Source organism: Cryptomeria japonica, chromosome 7 (genome assembly GCF_030272615.1).
Source record: "Cryptomeria japonica chromosome 7, Sugi_1.0, whole genome shotgun sequence".
Lineage (NCBI taxonomy): Eukaryota > Viridiplantae > Streptophyta > Pinopsida > Cupressales > Cupressaceae > Cryptomeria > Cryptomeria japonica.
This window is the reverse complement of record NC_081411.1, coordinates 49,548,248-49,568,197: the sequence shown is the minus strand read 5'-3', so window position 1 is coordinate 49,568,197 and position 19,950 is coordinate 49,548,248. Positions and strand designations below refer to the sequence as shown.

General features: G+C 40.1%; 1 pseudogene; it reads left to right on the top strand.

The window, feature by feature from the left end:
• LOC131046509 (uncharacterized) overlaps positions 1 to 19,688 on the top strand; it is a 60,872-nt pseudogene extending 41,184 nt beyond the window's left edge.
• Positions 19,689 to 19,950: the final 262 nt, after the last annotated feature.

Here is a 19,950-nt window from a genome sequence, read left to right as displayed (position 1 = left end):
GGGATGAACATTGAAATTGCTCTTGTAGCTAAGGGAATTATTGAGCTCAATAAAGACAGTGACAGCACAAATAATTCAGGGGACCGGAATAGATTTTGGTATAAAAACAAGAATGTCACTAATGATGGTGTTGTTGATGCAAGAGCGGTGAATGCAAATCAACCCCCATTCACAATCAAGAAATTGAGTGTTCCTAATATGTCAACTATGGAACAAAATCGAACACCAATGAGCAATGTTACTCAACAGCCGCAATACCAACAACATGCTCAACAATATAATCAACAACAAGGTCAGCAACAAAGCCAGCAACGCAAACCTTTCTGATCAAGAGATGGACCTCCTCGACAATTTACGCCATTGGGAGAGCCTATTGAATCAGTAATGAAACAATTGATGCAAGCAAAATTTATCAAGCTACCCGATATCAAGGCAGAACCAGCGGTAAAGCCGCATTGGTGGAATGATAATGCATATTGTGAGTACCATCGATCAAAAGGGCATAAAACTGCGTCATGTTTTCAATTGAAACATATGATTCAAGACTTGTTAGAACAAGGAGTAATTGAGATAGATCCACCCAACATGACCTCTAACACTGATCATACAATTTTCAAAACTCCTTTGCTTGATCATGACAAGGGTAATGCATCCTCTTCAAACTCTACCCAAACAGCAAATTATGCAAACACTGGTTATAACAATGTCATTAATTGTTTTCGAGCGTCAGATGAATATGTTGCTACTCTAAGAATAAAGGAACAAGATCCTTCTTATGCGGCCACTACTCGTCGGTCCAAAATAGTACTGAAAGGAGCTCCCACAGCTCCTCCCAAGCCAACTCCTGCAAGTCAGTATAATCTCTTGGATCATCTAGGAAAGACACCTGCACAAATATCCATCCTTGAGTTGTTGAAAATGTCTCCCATGCATCGTGCAATCCTAGATAAAGCGTTAATTGAGTCCACCGTCCCGACAGACATTGATGTTGACCAGTTTCAAGCTCGAATCGGACATTTAGCTGTTTCTCAAAATGTTGCATTTTTCGATAACGATATCTCACCCAATAAGCTTCCGCATAATGATCCTTTACACCTTGAAGTCTTTGTCCATAATTGTAAAATCCGACGAGTCTTGATAGATGGCGGATCGGGTCTTAATATTTGTACCTTCAGAGTGGTTATTGGCCTTGGTTATATAGAAAATGACATTGATGCTTCCAGAAGAATAAACATCAAAGCATATGATGATGCTGAGCGCCCATCAAAAGGGATAATTACATTGCCTATCAGAGTCGGTCCAGTGACAGAAAATACTTTCTTGCAAGTCTTAGACCTTGATCTCCCTTACAATATGATTCTTGGTGGTCCATGGATCCATGCAATGAAAGCAGTTCCATCCACCTATCATCAATGTTTAAAATATCCTTATAATGGAACTGAGATAACAATTCCAGGAGATCCTAATCCATTTCAATTTTGCGTTGCCCTAAAGGATTCCCCGCAACAGCAAGTCCCTGTCAATAGAGAATCCAAATCAAATAGCTATGTGGATCCTAATGAATTGTTAGATGCTGTCAAAGGAAAATTGAAGATACAGGACCAAGGATGCGGAGAGTATTCAATGGATCAAACGTTCCTCATTGGGAATTTACCAATATCTCCAAAATCATATGGAAAACCAAGTTTGTTGCAAAAAGAATCTAAAGTGGTTATTCAATATCAGCCTCCCACTACATTTACAAGATGGGGTGAACTCGACAAAGAATCTTTAGATGATGATGTCATAGACTGGCTTTATAAGGATCCAACTGAGACCCCACCTGTCAAGTTGCCAGTGGAACTATACGGCAAAGGATTTACTATGCTGCAAAAGAAAGGATATGATGGCTGCAATGGCTTAGGCCCGGACAAGAAGGGAAGGCTAGAACCTATTATACCCAAGATACGACCTCCAACTTTAGGGTTAGGTTTTGTACCATTGCGAATTGGATCCTCATCTACCAAAGTGACCACGTGTGGAAAAGGGCATAACTCTGACGATGAAATAACACCTGAGGATTCTCGACCCAAAACTGATTCCAATGAATGGGAGTGGAGTTCTTTTTCTTCTAGCTCCTATGCTCTTGACAATATTTTCCTTGACCCTGATAATTTGCCCATGGAAGACAAACATGAAATAAATTCTCTTCTTAAAACATGTCCTCATGCTTGGATAGAGTCATTTTGGGACCCAAGCTCCGAATCGACTTCCAGCAGCTTAGATAGTGATACCACAGATGTTCACATCTTTACCATTTCAGTCCTCTCCCTCCTTAAAAACGATGATGACATGCCCCTCGTCTATCCCCAGCTTATCCAATACGACCAACAAGAACCACTCACATTGGATTGTTTTTAAAATGATGAAGCAATTGCAGAATTCCTTGGACTATGGGAAGGCATACCACAAGGTGATCATAAGGCAGGATTTGCTATTGATCTGGATTCCACGGCATATTTTGGGGAGTCAACTCCCTCTTCCAGTCATCAAAATGAAAAAAAGAAAGAAAAAGAAAAAAATCAAAAGAATAGGTCTTTGAGTGAAAACCGTAAGGCACTCTCTGATCGTACAAAAGTAAAAATAAAAGACGTACCTGCGGGTGAAAACCTCTCTGAGGTGCCCAAAGGTGGAAGAGTGGACATACCCCTATCAAGTCAGGACAAATCAACATTGCTTGTGGAAATGACCGAGGAAATCAATTTGGGTACACCTGACAACCCTAAGGTCATTCATTTTGCTGCCTCACTATCAAAATAGGAAAAGATAGATTTTATCAATTTCTTTCTAGAGAAGAAGATTAGCTTTGCATGGTCCTATGCAGATATGCCTGGCCTCGATCCAGAATTAGTTCTGCATCACTTGCCATCGAAAGTGGATGCCAAGCCTGTCAAACAGAAACTTAGAAAGATGCATCCTCAGGTGGCTCTTTTGGTCAAAGTCGAATTGAAAAAATTACTAGATGTGGGCTTTATCAGACCCATTGATTATGCAGACTAGATTTCCAATTTAGTACCAGTTAGCAAAGTAACTGGGGGCATCAAAATCTATACAGATTTTAGGGATCTCAATAAAGAATGCCCCTAAGATGATTTTCCACTGCCAAACATAGACATCATAGTTGACATGACTGCTGGATATGAGATGCTCTCATTGATGGATGGTTTCTCCGGCTATAACCAAATTCGCATTGCTCCTGAAGATCAACATAAGACCGCATTCACATGTGCTTGGGGCACCTATTGCTGGAATGTGATGCCCTTTGGTCTTAAAAATGCAGGCGCAACATATCAAAGAGCAATGACGACAATTTTTTATGATTTCATGCATACTTTGATGGAGGACTATGTTGATGACTTGTTATGCAAATCTGTCACAAGAGATAGTCATCTAGCCATCCTGGGACCTATCTTTGACCGAATGGCAACCTACAAGCTCCAACTTAATGCAAAGAAGTGTGTCTTTGGTGTCACTACTGGCAAATTGTTAGGATACATTGTTTCTCATCGAGGCATCGAAGTCGACCCGGCCAAGGTTAAAGCAATAATGGATATGCCTCCTCCTTCCAACCTCTGGCAATTAAGAAGTCTGCAAGGAAAGCTCCAATCAATTCGCCGCTTTATAGCTCAGTTGGCAGATAAGTGTCATCCGTTCCAACATCTATTACATAAGGGAGTTGCTTTTAAATGGACCGAGCAATGTCAATCAGCCTTTCAAGCTCTCAAGGACTATTTGCTATCGCCGCCTATCCTAATGCCTCCTATAGAAGGAAAGCCATTTATATTGTATATTTCTGCAACTGAAACGACACTAGGAGCTCTATTGGCGCAACAAGATGAGAATGGCAAAGAACGAGCTGTTTATTATATTAGCTGGACACTTGTAGGCTATGAGCTAAATTATTCAACTATTGAATGGGCATGCTTAGCAGTGGTCTTTGCAACACAGAAACTCAGGCACTATATGTTAAATCACCAAACATTGCTGGTTGCAAAAATTGACCCCTTAAAATATTTGCTTAGTAGAGCAGCTTTAACTGGTCGCCTAGCAAAGTGGGTGATGATCCTTAGTGAATTTGATATTGAATACATGGAGCGAAAGGCAATAAAAGGACAAGTCATAGTTGATCAACTTGCAGAGGCTCCTATTTATGATGATCATCCCATGTTAACAGATTTTCCAGATGAATCTGTCTTTGCTTTTACATCTTCTAATGAATGGAAGTTATATTTTGACGGGTCCCATACCAAGTTCGTGTCCGGAGCAGGCATCTTGTTTGTCACCCCTCAAGGTGACGCTATTCCCAAGTCTTACAGAATAACTTTCCATTGTACCAACAACATTGCAGAGTATGAAGCACTAGTCACAGGCCTCTGAGTAGCGGTCCATTGGAACATCACACATTTACAAGTCTATGGAGATTCTCAATTAGTCATCCGACAAGTCAATGATGACTACGAAACAAAAGATGAAAAGCTTATTCCCTATAAGCACATGGTAGATTTCTTCAAGACAAAATTCACAGCTATCCATTTCAGTCAAGTGCCCAGAATGCAAAACAAGTCGGCAGATGCAATGGCTACAATCGCTTCCATGCTGAATATGCCCCATAATATGGACAAGTGTGAATTTTTGGTCGAACAATTGCTTGTCCCTTCTTTTGACATTCCGACAACAGATGTGATGTGCGTTCTTGTTGGTCCTAACTCCCCGTGGTACAAGGATATATATCAATATTTGAAATCCTAGACTTTACCACCTAACCTTTCCGCGAACCAACGTCGAGCCTTTATCCGACAAATGACCAAATATGTCATCATTGCCGACACCCTTTACCAGTGTTCCTTTGACCATACCCTCTTCAGGTGTTTGGATTCTGACGAAGCACAAACGACTTTACACGAGGTTCATGATGGTATATGCGGGGGCCATTTCAATGGTCTAAGCTTAGCCAAAGATGTTCACGATTTTGTTAAGAAGTGCTACAAGTGCCAGATCCATGGAAATTATATTCATGCACCAGCCCAAGAACTTCATTCTGTCATATCTCCGTGGCCCTTTTCTCAATGGGGATTGGATCTTATTGGCAAGATTCACCCGACATCTGCAAATGGACACAAGTTCATCATTACAGCCACAGAGTATTTTACAAAATGGATCGAGGCCATCCCCATGACCTATATCACTGGTGTCCAAATTTCCAAATTCTTGCTCAATTATATCATATGCAGATATGGGGTACCCCTTGCCATAGTCACAGATAATGGTCGAACTTTTAAGAATAAAGATGTCAAAGAACTCTGTGACAAGTTTCATATTCAACACCATTTTTCCAGTCCATACTATCCATAGGGTAATGGTCAAGCTGAAGAATCCAATAAAACCATTATCAAGATCCTGAAAAAGGTTGTCAATGACGCTGGTTGAGATTGGCATGTACAGTTGAATCCAGCACTATGGGCCTATCACACTTCTATCCGCACACCTACTGGCACAACACCTTATTCCTTGGTGTATGGTGCGAAAGCCATTTTACCTTTGGAAGTGGAGATTCCTTCCTTGCGTGTTTCCTTGCAACATCTGATTGATGATGAGACACACAGAGTATCTCGGTTGCACCAACTTGAAATATTAGATGAGAAACATCAGACAGCCCTGACACATTTGCAAGCATATCAAAACCGTCTCCGTCGCTCTTATAATAAGAAAGTCAAAGGGTGACACTTCGAAGTGGGAGACCTGGTTTTAAAGGCAAACCCCAAGAATGCACAGTCTACTGACATCATCAAGGGCAAGTTTGAACCTAATTGGGTTGGGCCTTTCATAGTAACTGCAGCCTATGGCTCGGGGGCATATCAGCTTGCGACTCCAGAAGGTGAGCCTTTGTCTGATCCTATCAATAGAATGCATCTTCGCAAGTACTGGGCATAGTGTTTCTATCAACACTTCTTCAAGCATGATCTTGAAAAAAATACAAAAAAATGAAAAAAATCAAGAAAATACAAAAAAATAAAAAAAAAGTGAAAAGAAAAGAAAAAAGAGCCAAAAAAAGTAAAGACAAATGATTCGCCCTCTAGTGAAAACCTGGCAAACAGGCGCTTTGGACAAGTACCATGGTGAAAACCTGGCAATCAGGCGCCATGAGTAATGAGATCATTGCTCCATCATCTATCATGACTTCTAGCTATGCTTTTTTCTTCTTGGCCGGTTTATCATGCTTTCTTTGTCTTGCCCCAATGTTCTGTTTCCGGCCTGTTATTGGTCAACATCATTGTCTTGCATACTCTGGTTTCTTGTGCATATGTTGTGATCCCAGTCTATATATATGTCTTTCAGATGTGCATTGGGTGTCTTCCCCTTGTCATGATCAATCACTAAAAATTTTTAAAATTGAAAAATGTCCTGAAAAAAAGTCATAAAAATTGAAAAATGTCCTGAAAAAAAAAGTCATAAAAATTGAAAAATGTCCTGAAAAAAAAGTCATAAAAATTGAAAAATGTTCTGAAAAAAAAAAAGTCATAACAAATTGAAAAATGTCCTGAAAAAAAATCCCTAAAAAATCAAATAAAGTCTTGAAAAAAATGACCAAAAAAAATTATGAAACTTGCAAAAAAAAAAAAAGCATGTTGCAATAAATTACCCCCTTTGTGCACAAAACAGATCACTGAGCATCCATCCAACGACACTCGCAATCCAACACTGTGCTTTAATGAAATCATGCATTAACAGATGCACTTTTTTTCAATCAAAACCGGACATTCAAACTGATCTAAACTGTCATATCAATCAAATATCGGCATCAAAATAATTTGTCCTTGTCACTACTATCATGGGTCTTATACAAGGTGTGGTATACTCGAAACCAGACTGTGTCCTGTCTTAGACGAGGTACCACATGTCCTGAAACCAGACAGCATGATCGTCCTATCAGCACTTTCAACTTTTGGCAATGAAGATCAAGATGTTTGTTTGATTTGCTTGAATTTGTGCATCTTATCTTTTTATTGATTTATCTTTGGCTTCGATCATGTTCCTATGTTGCTCGATGATGTCACTAAGTGATTTAGAGTGACCGGGATGGTTCATGGTCCCTTTCGTTTTTTTGTTCTGATTGTTGTTTGTCTGCGATGTGTCTGTTTTTTGCAAAAAGGGTTGCATTTCAACTCTAGCCTTCAATGCCATGATGCTATGCATCCATTTTGCTACATAAAAATAAAGGTTCTCACCTACAAAGTGCATTACTGAAAGCAAGTTTTTCTTCGTCTCTAACTGTCCTCTGTCTCATTTCTTCTTACTAACATTTCTTCCGTCAGTTTGGATAGTCAGTTCGGTCTAGTGCTCAGATTTCCCCAAAACACATACGTTGCATCCTGCATTCATTGGTTAGTACATTTGCATCACATCAAGCATCATATCAAGCATTTTATCTATTCCATATTTTAAATGCATCAAAAATACATAAAAATATATCCATACATGTTCACAAATAGTGCATAAGTCATCCATACATGAAAAATAACTACAAATCATAACACATTGCATCACATTTCATATCGATGCATATCATATCACATATCACAATAATATCAGAGTACAAAATTGGACTGTCTGTCCTAAGTATGGCCCGCAGGCTGACTACATAATATCACACTACATATGTCATCTGTCTGTCATAAAGGAGTACATGCCTCTATCACTAGGTGCTCCCTCTGTCCTCCTCATCCCTGCCATGTCTCATGGATGATGTCCCTCCTGCCCCTGGTCCTGGCTGTGGTGGTCTCATAGGTCCACTCACCCCCATGCTGCTCAATGACCTCCGAGAGTGTGCCCTGCTCTCTGTCCTCGATCGTGCCCGATATGAAGCTGCCCTCTGCTCTGGTGGAACGACACCCTCATATAGTGTCCTCCAATGGCGTATCTCCTCTTCGGTTTCAACCAGCATCTGTGCCATCTCACGTGCACTGGCATCTCTAATCGACCCAATGAACTCAGTGACTCTCGGTTCCTCTCGCTGTGCCTGAGCTATTGTTGTATCTCGAGCCACTGTGAGTCTGGCTATCTTTGCTCTGAATTGATCCTACTATCTCTCCAATGTCGCAATGAGATCCTGCTGACTCGCTATGGTAGCCCTACACATCTCCATCTCCTCTGTCCTAGCTGTCTCCGGCTCTATGGGAATATCCTGCAATGTCTTCTGATCAGCTAAGTCTGGCTCATCATCGTCATCCTCACCATCATCTCCGTCATCGTCATCCCCCTCCTCCTCATCGTCACCCTCATCCTCCTCGTCATCCTCATCTCCCTCCTCTCCTGTGAGTGGAAAGTTCTCCTATCTCCTCGGTACTGGAATATCAGGATCAGTCAGTGGCACTGGCTGTCGTCGTGCAAACCATCTCTCATACTTCTTTGTCATCCTGACATCCACCACATCTGACCTCCAATCCCATTGTCTCTGTTGTAGCTGTCCAAAGTTGGCATATGCTATGTGTGGCTGAATCATACTCCCCCACTGACTCATCTCTCTGTGAGATTGGGCAAACTGTGCAGTCCTCCTAGGTACATCCTGCCTCTCTCCAAACTGTCGTCTGACTCTCTCTGGCAGGTACATCTCAATCACTCTCTGGCGATTCACTGGTCGCCTAATCAGGTATCTCTCCTGTTTACAATATGGTAGCTCCTCATGATCATCTGACCATCCAGGGCAATCACGATATGGCCTCCATGTGAACTCTCTCAATCTGTCTAGCTCGTGTCGCCAATACAATATGTATCCAAATGGACCCTATCTCAGTGCTCCCCCATAGCAGTATACATATGGTCAGTGTGGTACTACCTGTCTCTCTGTAATCGGTCAACATATGGCTATGTGCTCAAATGCCCATACCTGTAGCAATGTGACTCCACAGCTCAGAGTCTGCACTCCCTGATATGCTATCTGATGCAGCTGAAAATATAGTATAGCAAGCACACATGGTCCCCATGCGTACACCATCCCTTCTATCACCATCCGCTCTAGCACTCTTCCCCATCCAATAGGGAATCCATGTCCTCGTTTGTCCCCTACTAACAAGCATGCTATCACCACTGCTATCACCACATATCGCTGATCATACTCCACTGCCATGGTCTCCCAGCGGATCTCCCTCTCTACGATCTCAAGGTCATCTGCATCACACTCGAATAGTCTTCACAAAGCATCTCTCCCTGTCACTGGGTCATACTCTATCATCTCCCCATGTATCGGAATGTGGAGGATGCGCCATACATCCTCTAATGTCACTGTCGCCTCTCCAGTTGCCAAATGGAATGAGGAAGTCTCTGAATGCCATCGCTCTACCAATGCGGTAAGCAATCCGGTGTTTGCCCTAATTTCGGGCATGAATGTGATATAATATATCCCAAGTCCTGCTAAGATATCTCTGTCCATGCTCCTGAGTCTATGTCGTAGCATGAAATAGTCTGGTCGGTTCTCCCGCATGATCAACGGATATTGTCGACTCTGCATCACAATTGGGGCACAATTTTTTCAGTATTAGGGTTTGCTCCTATGGGCTACATTTCTTTGTTTCATGGCCAAATCAGAGTGTTCTTTATCTATTTTACCCTATCATACCCTTATCCCCCCCTTATCGGATCATTTGCATACAATTTCGACCCAAAATTGAGTCATAAATGCACAATTGCACCTGTGTCTTAACTCCTGCACCTGTGTCACATAACTTGCACTTGTGTACCCTTACACAAGCATAGAAGACATGACACAAGTGCAAGATTCACCCTACATAGGCACAGAAGTTAGTTTCTGCATCCCCTGTGGGCCCCGCAATGTCCTGCAATCGATCAAAATTCATGAAATTGAAAACATGGGTTTTTGAGATCCATACCGCTGCTCCTGCATCGTCCGGTCATCTGTAAGTGCGTACACATTCTCTGAGGTGATCTGCCATTGGAATGTTCGCCATCTCTCTGCAAGTGTCCTTGTCCAGAGCAACAAATTCTCCTCTTTGGCTAGTGCAAATGAGCAATTTTCACCCTCTTGGTCTCATTTATAGATCTTTGTCAGTGCATAGATGGATGTGCATCCTCTCCATCTTATGTTGGTCGCGGTCTTTTGCACCTTAAATTGCTTGTCCTTTGTGCATCCGATCTTCGATTGTCAGTCCGTTCGATCCTATCATTTTTATCGATCAATTGGCCTCTTTTCAGTGTGTTTCTGGCCAATTCCTCGAGGGGGCATGCATATGTCATTATTATTGTATGGGGCATTTGTAGTGTCCTAAAATTGCGACACTTGCAATTTCGACTGCATTTGGGTCTTCACGATGGCGATGCAACACGGAACCTGAATGGAGACCCCGAAACTTGTTCATGACATCAAAAACTGCATTTTTCAGCACCCTGGCTTGATCCTCCTTGCACCCTGCTGTCCCTGGAGGTGGGACCATGGCGCCCAGCACCATGGTCCCCCAAGACCATGGCGCCCAGCGCCCTGGTCCTTGGCCCTATTTTGGGCCCGGTCTCTTGTTGGGCATCGGGTCTTTAAGTTTGCAATTCGGAAAACAATGCTTCTAGGTCGGCCTAAGGTCAGAAAAATGAGTCTCTCAACCCTAATTAACAAGTATATAAACTACTTTTCCTCTCCTAGAAAGGGAGGAAGAAAAGAAGCAAGAGTAAGACGCGGAAGCGATATTCAAACATTCAAACATTCAAGCATTCCTTCAAGCAATTGAGTATTCTAAGTCTCCATTCAAGGCTAGGTGTTGCATTCAAAGACAAGGATTCAACCATTGAAGAGGAGATCACTTACAAAATATAGCATACAACATCATTACACCTTCGCATGTAAGAATACAAACATTCTTACAACAAGGTATCAGTACTTGTTTACATTACAAACATTTACATTTACATCATTCTCATTTCTTGGTTAATTCCAAAACCGGGGTTTGACCTAAAGGCAAACCCCTAATCCCTAATCCCCCAATCGTCCTCTCTTTTTTGTGTGTAGGTTGCAGGTACGCGGCTGTAATTGAAGATCCGGAATCCTTGTGCAGAGACGAACAGATCCACCTTCGTTTCACGGATTTTTCGGAGGACCGTGTGCACTCCGGGCGCCATCGTCTCGTCAACTTTCGCTCAAATTTGCAGGACAACATCGTCTCGACATTTTACTACTAATTTCAGGTCCGTAGCTTCATCCCGTGTCCCTATCTCTGTCTACAAGCGAATCTTTCTTACTTTTACATGCATCTCTAGTTCAATCATTCTATCTACATTCTTTACAAAAGAGGGTATCCTTGATGTCACAACCCTTGAAACTCATTTAAAATCCAATCTTGCATTGTGTGAGATTGGATCTTGTGGGTTTCAACCCCTCTTTTGAATGTAAAGTCTCTCCTAAGTGAAAACCATCAATCCTAGTGACCTCCTTTCTCTCTCCTTGGAGTGGAGTTGGGGAGGGGAGAACAACTAGGGTTCGATCGCGATTTTCCTTTTTACAGCATTTTTAGTATTGTTCTTTGAAACAATGCTTAAAATTGCATTGTCTCAAAGAGGGGCAAAATGTAGGCACCTAAAAATGGTCAACGCTTGCGGAGTCATACTTTAAAATTTGCGCATTGCCTCATTTTAGGTTTTTGCGTCGCATTAACATTTCTCCTATGATTCGCACTTGATCTTTATCATTTGCAAGCATCGAGTCATTCTTCTACATTCTTCAATCATCTCGTTCTCAAATTTGGTCTTGTCGACAACAATCTTCAGTCATGATTTTGGTCAATCTTATCCTGTCGCATCAATGTGCGTATTCATTTGGTATCATTTTGGACATCGTCAATCCTAATTAGGGTTTTGTCCTCTAATCAATCTTATCATCATGCGATCGATATGTCATCGATCGTTGTCCTCTTATCAATCTTGTCGTTTTGCGATCATCTTGTCATCGATCGTTGTCATTTTTCAATCTTATCATCATGCGATCGATTTGTCATCGATTGTGGTCATTTTTCAATTTTGTCATTTTGCAATCGATTTGTCATCAATCATCGTCGTCTTCTCAATCATGTCATTTTGGATCAATTAGTCATTGTTCCTTGTCAATTGGTGCCTATCAATTTGGTCTCTTTATCAATCTCGATTAGTTTGTCAATCAATCAAATCATTTATCGCATTGGTCATTTATCAATTCAAAATCATGATCGACATTAATTATTTCTTGTCAAGACCTAATTGTCATTCTCGCATTGCTAATTCATCTTCTAGGGTTTTGTGATTTAATCATTTAACCCTATTTGCCATTTTCTCTCTCTAGGATTAATAAATTATTTATTTATCCTAATTCTTCTCATCGCAATTAAATGTTCATTTAATTGGCTAATTATTCCTCTTTTTGTGAATTAATTAATAAATGACAAATTATTAATTAATTTATCTAATTTTCTAATTTCCTATTTTTCATCAATTTCTAATTCCTAATTTTCTTCAATTTCAATTTTCTAATTTCTTAATTTCTAATTTATTTTCCCTCCTATTTCATCTCCTAATTCCATGGGAATGACATTTCAATTTGTCATAATTTGTCATAATTGACAATCAATCAATTTTGACATAGAAATTTGTCATAAATTGTCATGAATTATCAATCAATCAAATTTTGCATAGAAAGTGCATAATTTGTCATAATTTGTCATAATTGACATGTTTGATTTGCAATTTTCATTCGAATTGAATCATGCTAATTTGATCTTTTTCTCCAATTTCTCTATAAATTGGATGAATTTTTTCAATCCCAACTAATTGGTAATCACTTTGTCGAATCACATAATCAGATAATCAGATAACCATTTTTGAGTCAATCAAGCTTCAAGTATTCTTGTGCCAATGTCAATCTTGCTTTCACATTAGGTGTATGCACTTGAAGGTGAGATCCACAAACAAAGGCTATTTGGAGAAGAAAGAAGGACAATGAAGCCGCATTGAAGGAACTTTGAAATTTACATCTGGTTTGCATAATTTTTAATATTGAATGTTTTGATTTCATGTCTTCATTGAGTGTGTTTTAGGATAGATCATTGCATTTTAGTTTTGTTATTGAGCTAGATTAATGTTTTTATATATGTTTGTGATGATTCCTAATTTCTTAATGTACACAACGCATTATCTCTACACACGCACAAACAGAAGCAGGTCGAGGAGGAGACACATTGTATTCTGCACACATCTGATATTTCACACTTGACCAGTTAATAAATACCCTCTGGAAATCGGGCAAAAAAAGCAAGGCATGGGAGTTTTACGATCAACCATAGCTAAAGGCCTTTCTGTTAACGTCATAACATTCAGTGTGCTTTTGCGTGGGCTTGGACATGATGGCGATTTCTGTAAAATATTTTCCCTTCTTGCTGAAATGACAGAGATGGGAGTTCATCCAGATGTCATCACTTATAGTACCCTGATGAAGGCCTTATGTAAGTGGGGTCGAAGTGAAGAAGCAAATGAGCTCTTGCACAGAATGAGGTATGCTTGTTGTTTTCCAAATATTGTTACATATAGCACCCTTATAGACGGAATCCGCAAGGAAGGGAGAGTAGATGAAGCTTTGGTATTGGTAGCTGAAATGATACAAGATGGTTTGGTTCCTAATTATGGCTGCTTCAGAGAGCTTGTATGCAAGTTTGGTATCAGAGCCTAGTTTGGCAAGTTGTATACGAAGTGATTGCCGGTGTATTTTTCACAATGACACCAGAAAGGGAGGAGTTAACTCCATCTATGATGGCAAGTATTCAATCTATCACAGAGAAAGTGGAATTACTCATTCAAGACTATCAAGAAGAAGATGATAGAATCCAGGAATTGGAAGAAGCCAATCATCAACTTCGACTGGAGAATGCAAATCTTCAAAGGCTTCTAGAAGAAGCCAATCGAGAAAAGCAGAGCTTGCATGAGATGTTTCAAAGGGAGAACATTGGAAGGAGTAGGGAGAACATTGGAAGGAGTCCTCTTCGTTCGGAGAGTGTGGGCATGTATGCACCAAGCCCACGAGTAGAAGGAAGTTCCTCATACTCTCCACTCACCCCACCTGGAAGTTCCTCATACTCTCCACTCACTCCACCTGGAAGAATGTCTGCATCATCAGTTGTGAAGTCTTTGCCGAAGAAAGAATTCCCTTGTGGCCATGGCAGATGGGCTAATTATGGCTCAAAGGAGGATGTGAGCCACTGTGCTTTTTGTGAACAACTGGAGTACCTGAGACAGTTCCAAGCACCTACCAACCACAGTGGTTGGATAGAGGCATCTTCTGCATCAGAACAGAAGCAGGAACCTGAACATCACTCCACTGGAAGCTTTGAGAAGCACACAAAGGGCATTGGTGGGAAACTAATGTCCAAGATGGGATACAGTGGCAAAGGCCTGGGCATCCGTGAGCAGGGCATGACCCATCCTTTTGAGGCAAAACAGAGGCCTCGAAAGCTAGGATTGGGATTTGGAGAAACTGACAAGAACTCTGAAGCCTTGTTGAAGACAAATTCTCTGGACCATGTTGAGGCTGAGTCTTCTATGAAGAAGAAGGTCAAGACACATGGAAAGATCCAGAACTTCTGTAACCATTGCCAGATAAGCGGCCATTGGATAGAGAAGTGTTGGAAGTTGCACCCAGAACTTCAACACTTCCCTAAGTTCGTTGCAGAATCCAGTCAGCCCAAAGCAGACAGGGAAGGGATCAAGGTGGCACCCAATACCACCAGGCAAGAGACTAGGGCACAGTCAGCACCAATAGTCTCCACCACTCCTGAAGCAGTCCTAGTGGAAGCGCAACAAAGCAGTGAGAAACCCAAGAAGGGAGGTTCCGTTGAACAACTCTGTAAGAATTGGGAACAGTTTTCTGCTAACTAGCGACATCAGCTTTTTGGGTATTACCTTTATAGGGTAATTGTTGATAGTAAGCTAGTATGTTTTTGAGTATATGACTCTAAATAAAATTGTATGTAATGAAGTTGTATAATCCTAGGGTTGAGATTTTTTTACGGCTTTTAAAAGTCATATCTCTTGTAATCCAGAAAGGAAAATACTTTGAACTTCTTATTACAGAATTTGTTTGGTGCGAGGCTCCTCAGAAGAAGCACCTGTTACAGCTATTGTGATTCCGAGCTGCAGAGAATGGCTAACTAATGCCTTTAAAGTTCTTCGCTTTATGACTCAGTTAAAGATGGTCAGTTGGTGACCAATGTTCCTTCAGGTCTTTACCATGACCTTGATGCATATGCAACTATTTGGAGCTTTATGGTGATGCCTTTAGTCAGCTTTTCCGAAGTACAAAGGTGAAGGAATGTTTCAAGCTGAGGCTTTGTTACCATCGCTCGTGCAATTTGCAAGGAAGGAGGAGCATGAAAAGTGATTAGGCTGGAATGCAGACGTGAACTACCATCGTCAGAAGCATTGAGTGACAGGTTTACCATGCTCAATTTTTCTTCTTACTTCATGGTTTTCTTTTTATCAAGTTTCATTTGAATTGCATTCCTTTTTCTATATAAGTCCTAGTGTGGCCAAAGTAAAAGTCCCCTCGAGGGTAAATATGGCATTGAATGCTTTCCTGATATTGTCAAAGTGTAAGACCTTGAGAAGGCAAAATGGACAGTATCGAGGCATGGCTGAATTGGACCAAGACCAGAAGCAGAATCAGTTGTCGTAGGTGGAGCTAGCAGTAGCATTGCAGTGAAGCTTCGAAGGTGGCAACATTGTTGAGATCCGCGATAAGGGAGATAAAGGTTCTACTGTATACGTTTTTGGAGGACCAAAAGCCTTTTTAGTGGGGAGATTTGATCCAGGTGGATCTACCACTGAAAATTGAAGTGTTCCAAAAATCTCTCAAAAATAGCACCAGATTGAAGAGCTCATCAAAATGAACCTAATGCAACTTGGATAAAACCAAGTAAAAAGGTGAAAATTTGATCGTGACAAATCGAGTCAAGTTTGGTGACATTATGAAGATCTCATCACCACGATTCCAACGACACTTATTTCGTCAAAATCGGAGCTAATATGCATAAGTTGTAGCCGGTCAAAGATTGGTCAAAAGTTTGACAAAGTGCTGACGTGGCACCTCAAGGCAACAGGTATACAAAACTCTCTAGTGGGTTTGGAACCCATCACCTCTAACTTTATAACCCCTTAATTGACCATCACACCATAGGCATGAGCTTATAGGGGGCACATAGATTTGTAATTTGTCTTTTACTCCATATAAGACAAAATAGGGATAAGACAAAAAGTGGGAAGTTATAAGCTTTGAACCCACAACCTTCTCCCAACGTCAAAGCCTTAAGCGCCTTTCCCATAACAAATGTGCCGCCCATGCCGTTTAGATAGTATGGTATGCTTACATTGTTTTAACATTGTTCACGGTTTTATTTTCAAAGAAATCACCAAATGGAGGAAGCGGGACCGGCGGGGATGGAACCCTTGACCCCTGGTTTCTCAAAATCATCAATGATCGTTGCACTATTTTTGGTCCACGCAAGTATTTCGGGATTATTTATATTTATCCTGATCCAAACTCTGTCATTCCCTAATTTAATGGGATCTTTAAACTTAAATAGCCCGAATTTAAATTGTTGTTGAGAACCCAAAAATTGTAAAGGATTATAATCGGATTTAAGTTCTTTTAAGGGTTATTTTTGGCGGATTTGTTTATATCAAAGATTTTTATGGGATAGATTTTATCTTATCAAGATAAAAGAGTTATCTCATAATTAATTGGGAAGTCTATTTTGGCACAATTTTGGGTATAAAAAGGGGGCTTGGCATTTGATTCAGGGGGTTAAACAAAAGAAGAAAGTGAGAGTTTCCCTTATGAGAAGAATTCTTGTAGGAGATGGATTATGATGTAATAATGCTCGATCTTTGTAGTAAAGCCTTTTAGGAAAAGTCTTTTCTTGCTCTTTTAGAAACCAACTTGATCTGAGCTTAAGGATCTAGGCAATTATATACTAAGTGAAAATTTGCATCAAAGTGTACAGATGCTTAATGCCTAATGTTTAACTGAAAATACATTAAACATTAAGATGACAGGAACCAGAAGAAATGTAATTACAGAGAACTAAATATTCTAAAAAACCCCCGATGTGCTAGTGCAATGTGTTAAAACACTGACTCTATGCCAATTTACTTAACCACTTCGATTTAGTTCAATGCGGAATAAAGAACTTAATGATAGTTAAGTAAAACTAAAAGCACATTAAAGCACACGAAACAGAGAAAGAGAGAGAGAAGAACCAATTTGATTACGGAGTTCGTCCGATCTGAGCGGACTACATCTCCGGGTCTAGCTCAACTGAGTGACCGATATATTAATAATGCTCCAAAAGTTGATTACAACATCTTGTAGTCCATCCACAAAGTCGTCATACAAAATCCTTACTCGAACCACCTTGCATACAAGCTCTCAAAGCCGCAAGTCTGGTTTCTAAAAGAGCAAGAAAAGACTTTTCCTAAAAGTCTTTACTACAAAGATCGAGCATTATTACATCATAATCCATCTCCTACAAGAATTCTTCTCATAAGAGAAACTCTCACTTTCTTCTTTTTTTTAACCCCCTGAATCAAATGCCAAGCCCCCTTTTTATACCCAAATTGTGCCAAAATAGACTTCCCAATTAATTATGAGATAACTTTTTTATCTTGATAAGATAAAATCTATCCCATAAAAATCTTTGATATAAACAAATCCGCCAAAAATAACCCTTAAAAGAACTTAAATCCGATTATAATCCTTTACAATTTTTGGGTTCTCAACAACAATTTAAATTCGGGCTATTTAAATTTAAAGATCCCATTAAATTAGGGAATGACGGAGTTTGGATCAGGATAAATATAAATAATCCCGAAATACTTGCGTGGACCAAAAATAGTGCAACGATCATTGATGATTTTGAGAAACCAGCGGTCAAGGGTTCCATCCCCGCCGGTCCCGCTTCCTCCATTTGGTGATTTCTTTGAAAATAAAACCGTGAACAATGTTAAAACAACGTAAGCATACTTTACTATCCAAACGGCATGGGCGGCACATTTGTTATGGGAAAGGCGCTTTAAGGCTTTGACGTTGGGAGAAGGTTGTGGGTTCAAAGCTTACAACTTCCCACTTTTTGTCTTATCCCTAGTCTTATATGGAGTAAAAGACAAATTACAAATCTATGTGCCCCCTATGTGTTCAACGCAAGCATATGGTGTGATGGTCAATTAAGGGGTTATAAAGTTAGACGTGATGGGTTCCAAACCCAGTAGAGAATTTTGTATACCTGTTGCCTTGAGGTGCCACGTCAGCACTTTGTCAAACTTTTGACCAATCTTTGACCAGCTACAACTTATGCATATTAGCTCCGATTTTGACGATAAGTGTCGTTGGAATCGTGGTGATGATATCTTCATAATGTCACCAAACTTGACTCGATTTGTCACGATCAAATTTTCACCTTTTTACTTGGTTTTACCCAAGTTGCATTAGGTTCATTTTGATGAGCTCTTCAATCTGGTGCTATTTTTGAGAGATTTTTGGAACACTTCAATTTTCAGTGGTAGATCCACCTGGATCATGTTATTACATATAGTACTCTTATTAATGGTCTATGCAATGTGGATAAAGTAAATGAAGCTCTGAAAGTAGTAGCAAGAATGAGAAATATTCATTGCTCTCCAGATATTGTTACATATAGTGCTCTTATAGATGGACTCTGCAAGAAAGGGAGAATAAATGAGGCTTTAGTATTGGTAGCTGAAATGATACAAAATGGCCCATCTACTGATATTATCACATATAATACCCTTATCAATGGTCTTTACAATGTTGATATGGAAGATGAAGCTCTCAGTTTGGTAGGAAAAATGAGATATGGCCATTGTTCTCCAAATATTATTACATACAACACCCTGATTGGTGGAATCTGTAAGAAAGTGAGAGTAGATGAAGCTTTGGTATTGGTATTTGAAATGATAGAAACTGGCCTTTCCCCTAATGTTATTACATATAATACCCTAATAAATGGTCTCTGCAATATGGATAGGGAAGATGAAGCTCTCAAATTAGTAGCAAGAATGAAAAATTATCGTTGTTTTACTAATATTGTTACATACAACACCTTGATTAATGGAATCTGTTAAAAAGGTAGAATAGACGAAGCTTTGGTATTGGTTGCTGAAATGATAAAAGATGGCCCGTCTCCTGGTATTTGGACATATAGTGCCCTTATTAATGGTCTCTTCAAAGCAGATAGGGAAGATGAAGCTCTTGAACTAGTAGCAAGAATGAGACATGCTCACTGTTTTCCAAATACTGTTACATACAACACCCTGATTGATGGGATCTGCAAGAAAGGGAGAGTAGGTGAAGCTTTGCCATTGATATCTGAAATGATACGATATGGTTTTTCTCATAACAGTTTACATACAATACCTATATTCATGGTCTCTGCAACGTTGATAGAGAAGATGAAGCTCTCATGTTACTAGCAAGGATGAGACATGGTCAGTGTTCTCCAGATATTGTTACATATGATACCCTGATTAATGGAATCTGCAAGAAAGGTAGAATAGATGAAGCATTGATATTGGTAGCTGAAATGATATAAGATGGTATTTCTCCTGTTACTTTAACGTACAATGCCCTTATTAGCGGTTTCTACAAGGCTGATAGGGAAGATAAAGCTCTCAAATTAGTAGCAAGAATGAAACATACTCATTGTTTTCCAGATATTGCTACTTACACCATCCTGATTAGTGGAATGTGCAAGAAAGGGAGAGTAGATGAGGCTTTGGTATTGCTATCTAAAAAGATACAATAAATGGTCTACACAAGATAGATAGGGAAGATGAAGCTCTCATGTTAGTAGAAAGAACAAGAAATGGTCAGTGCTCTCCAAA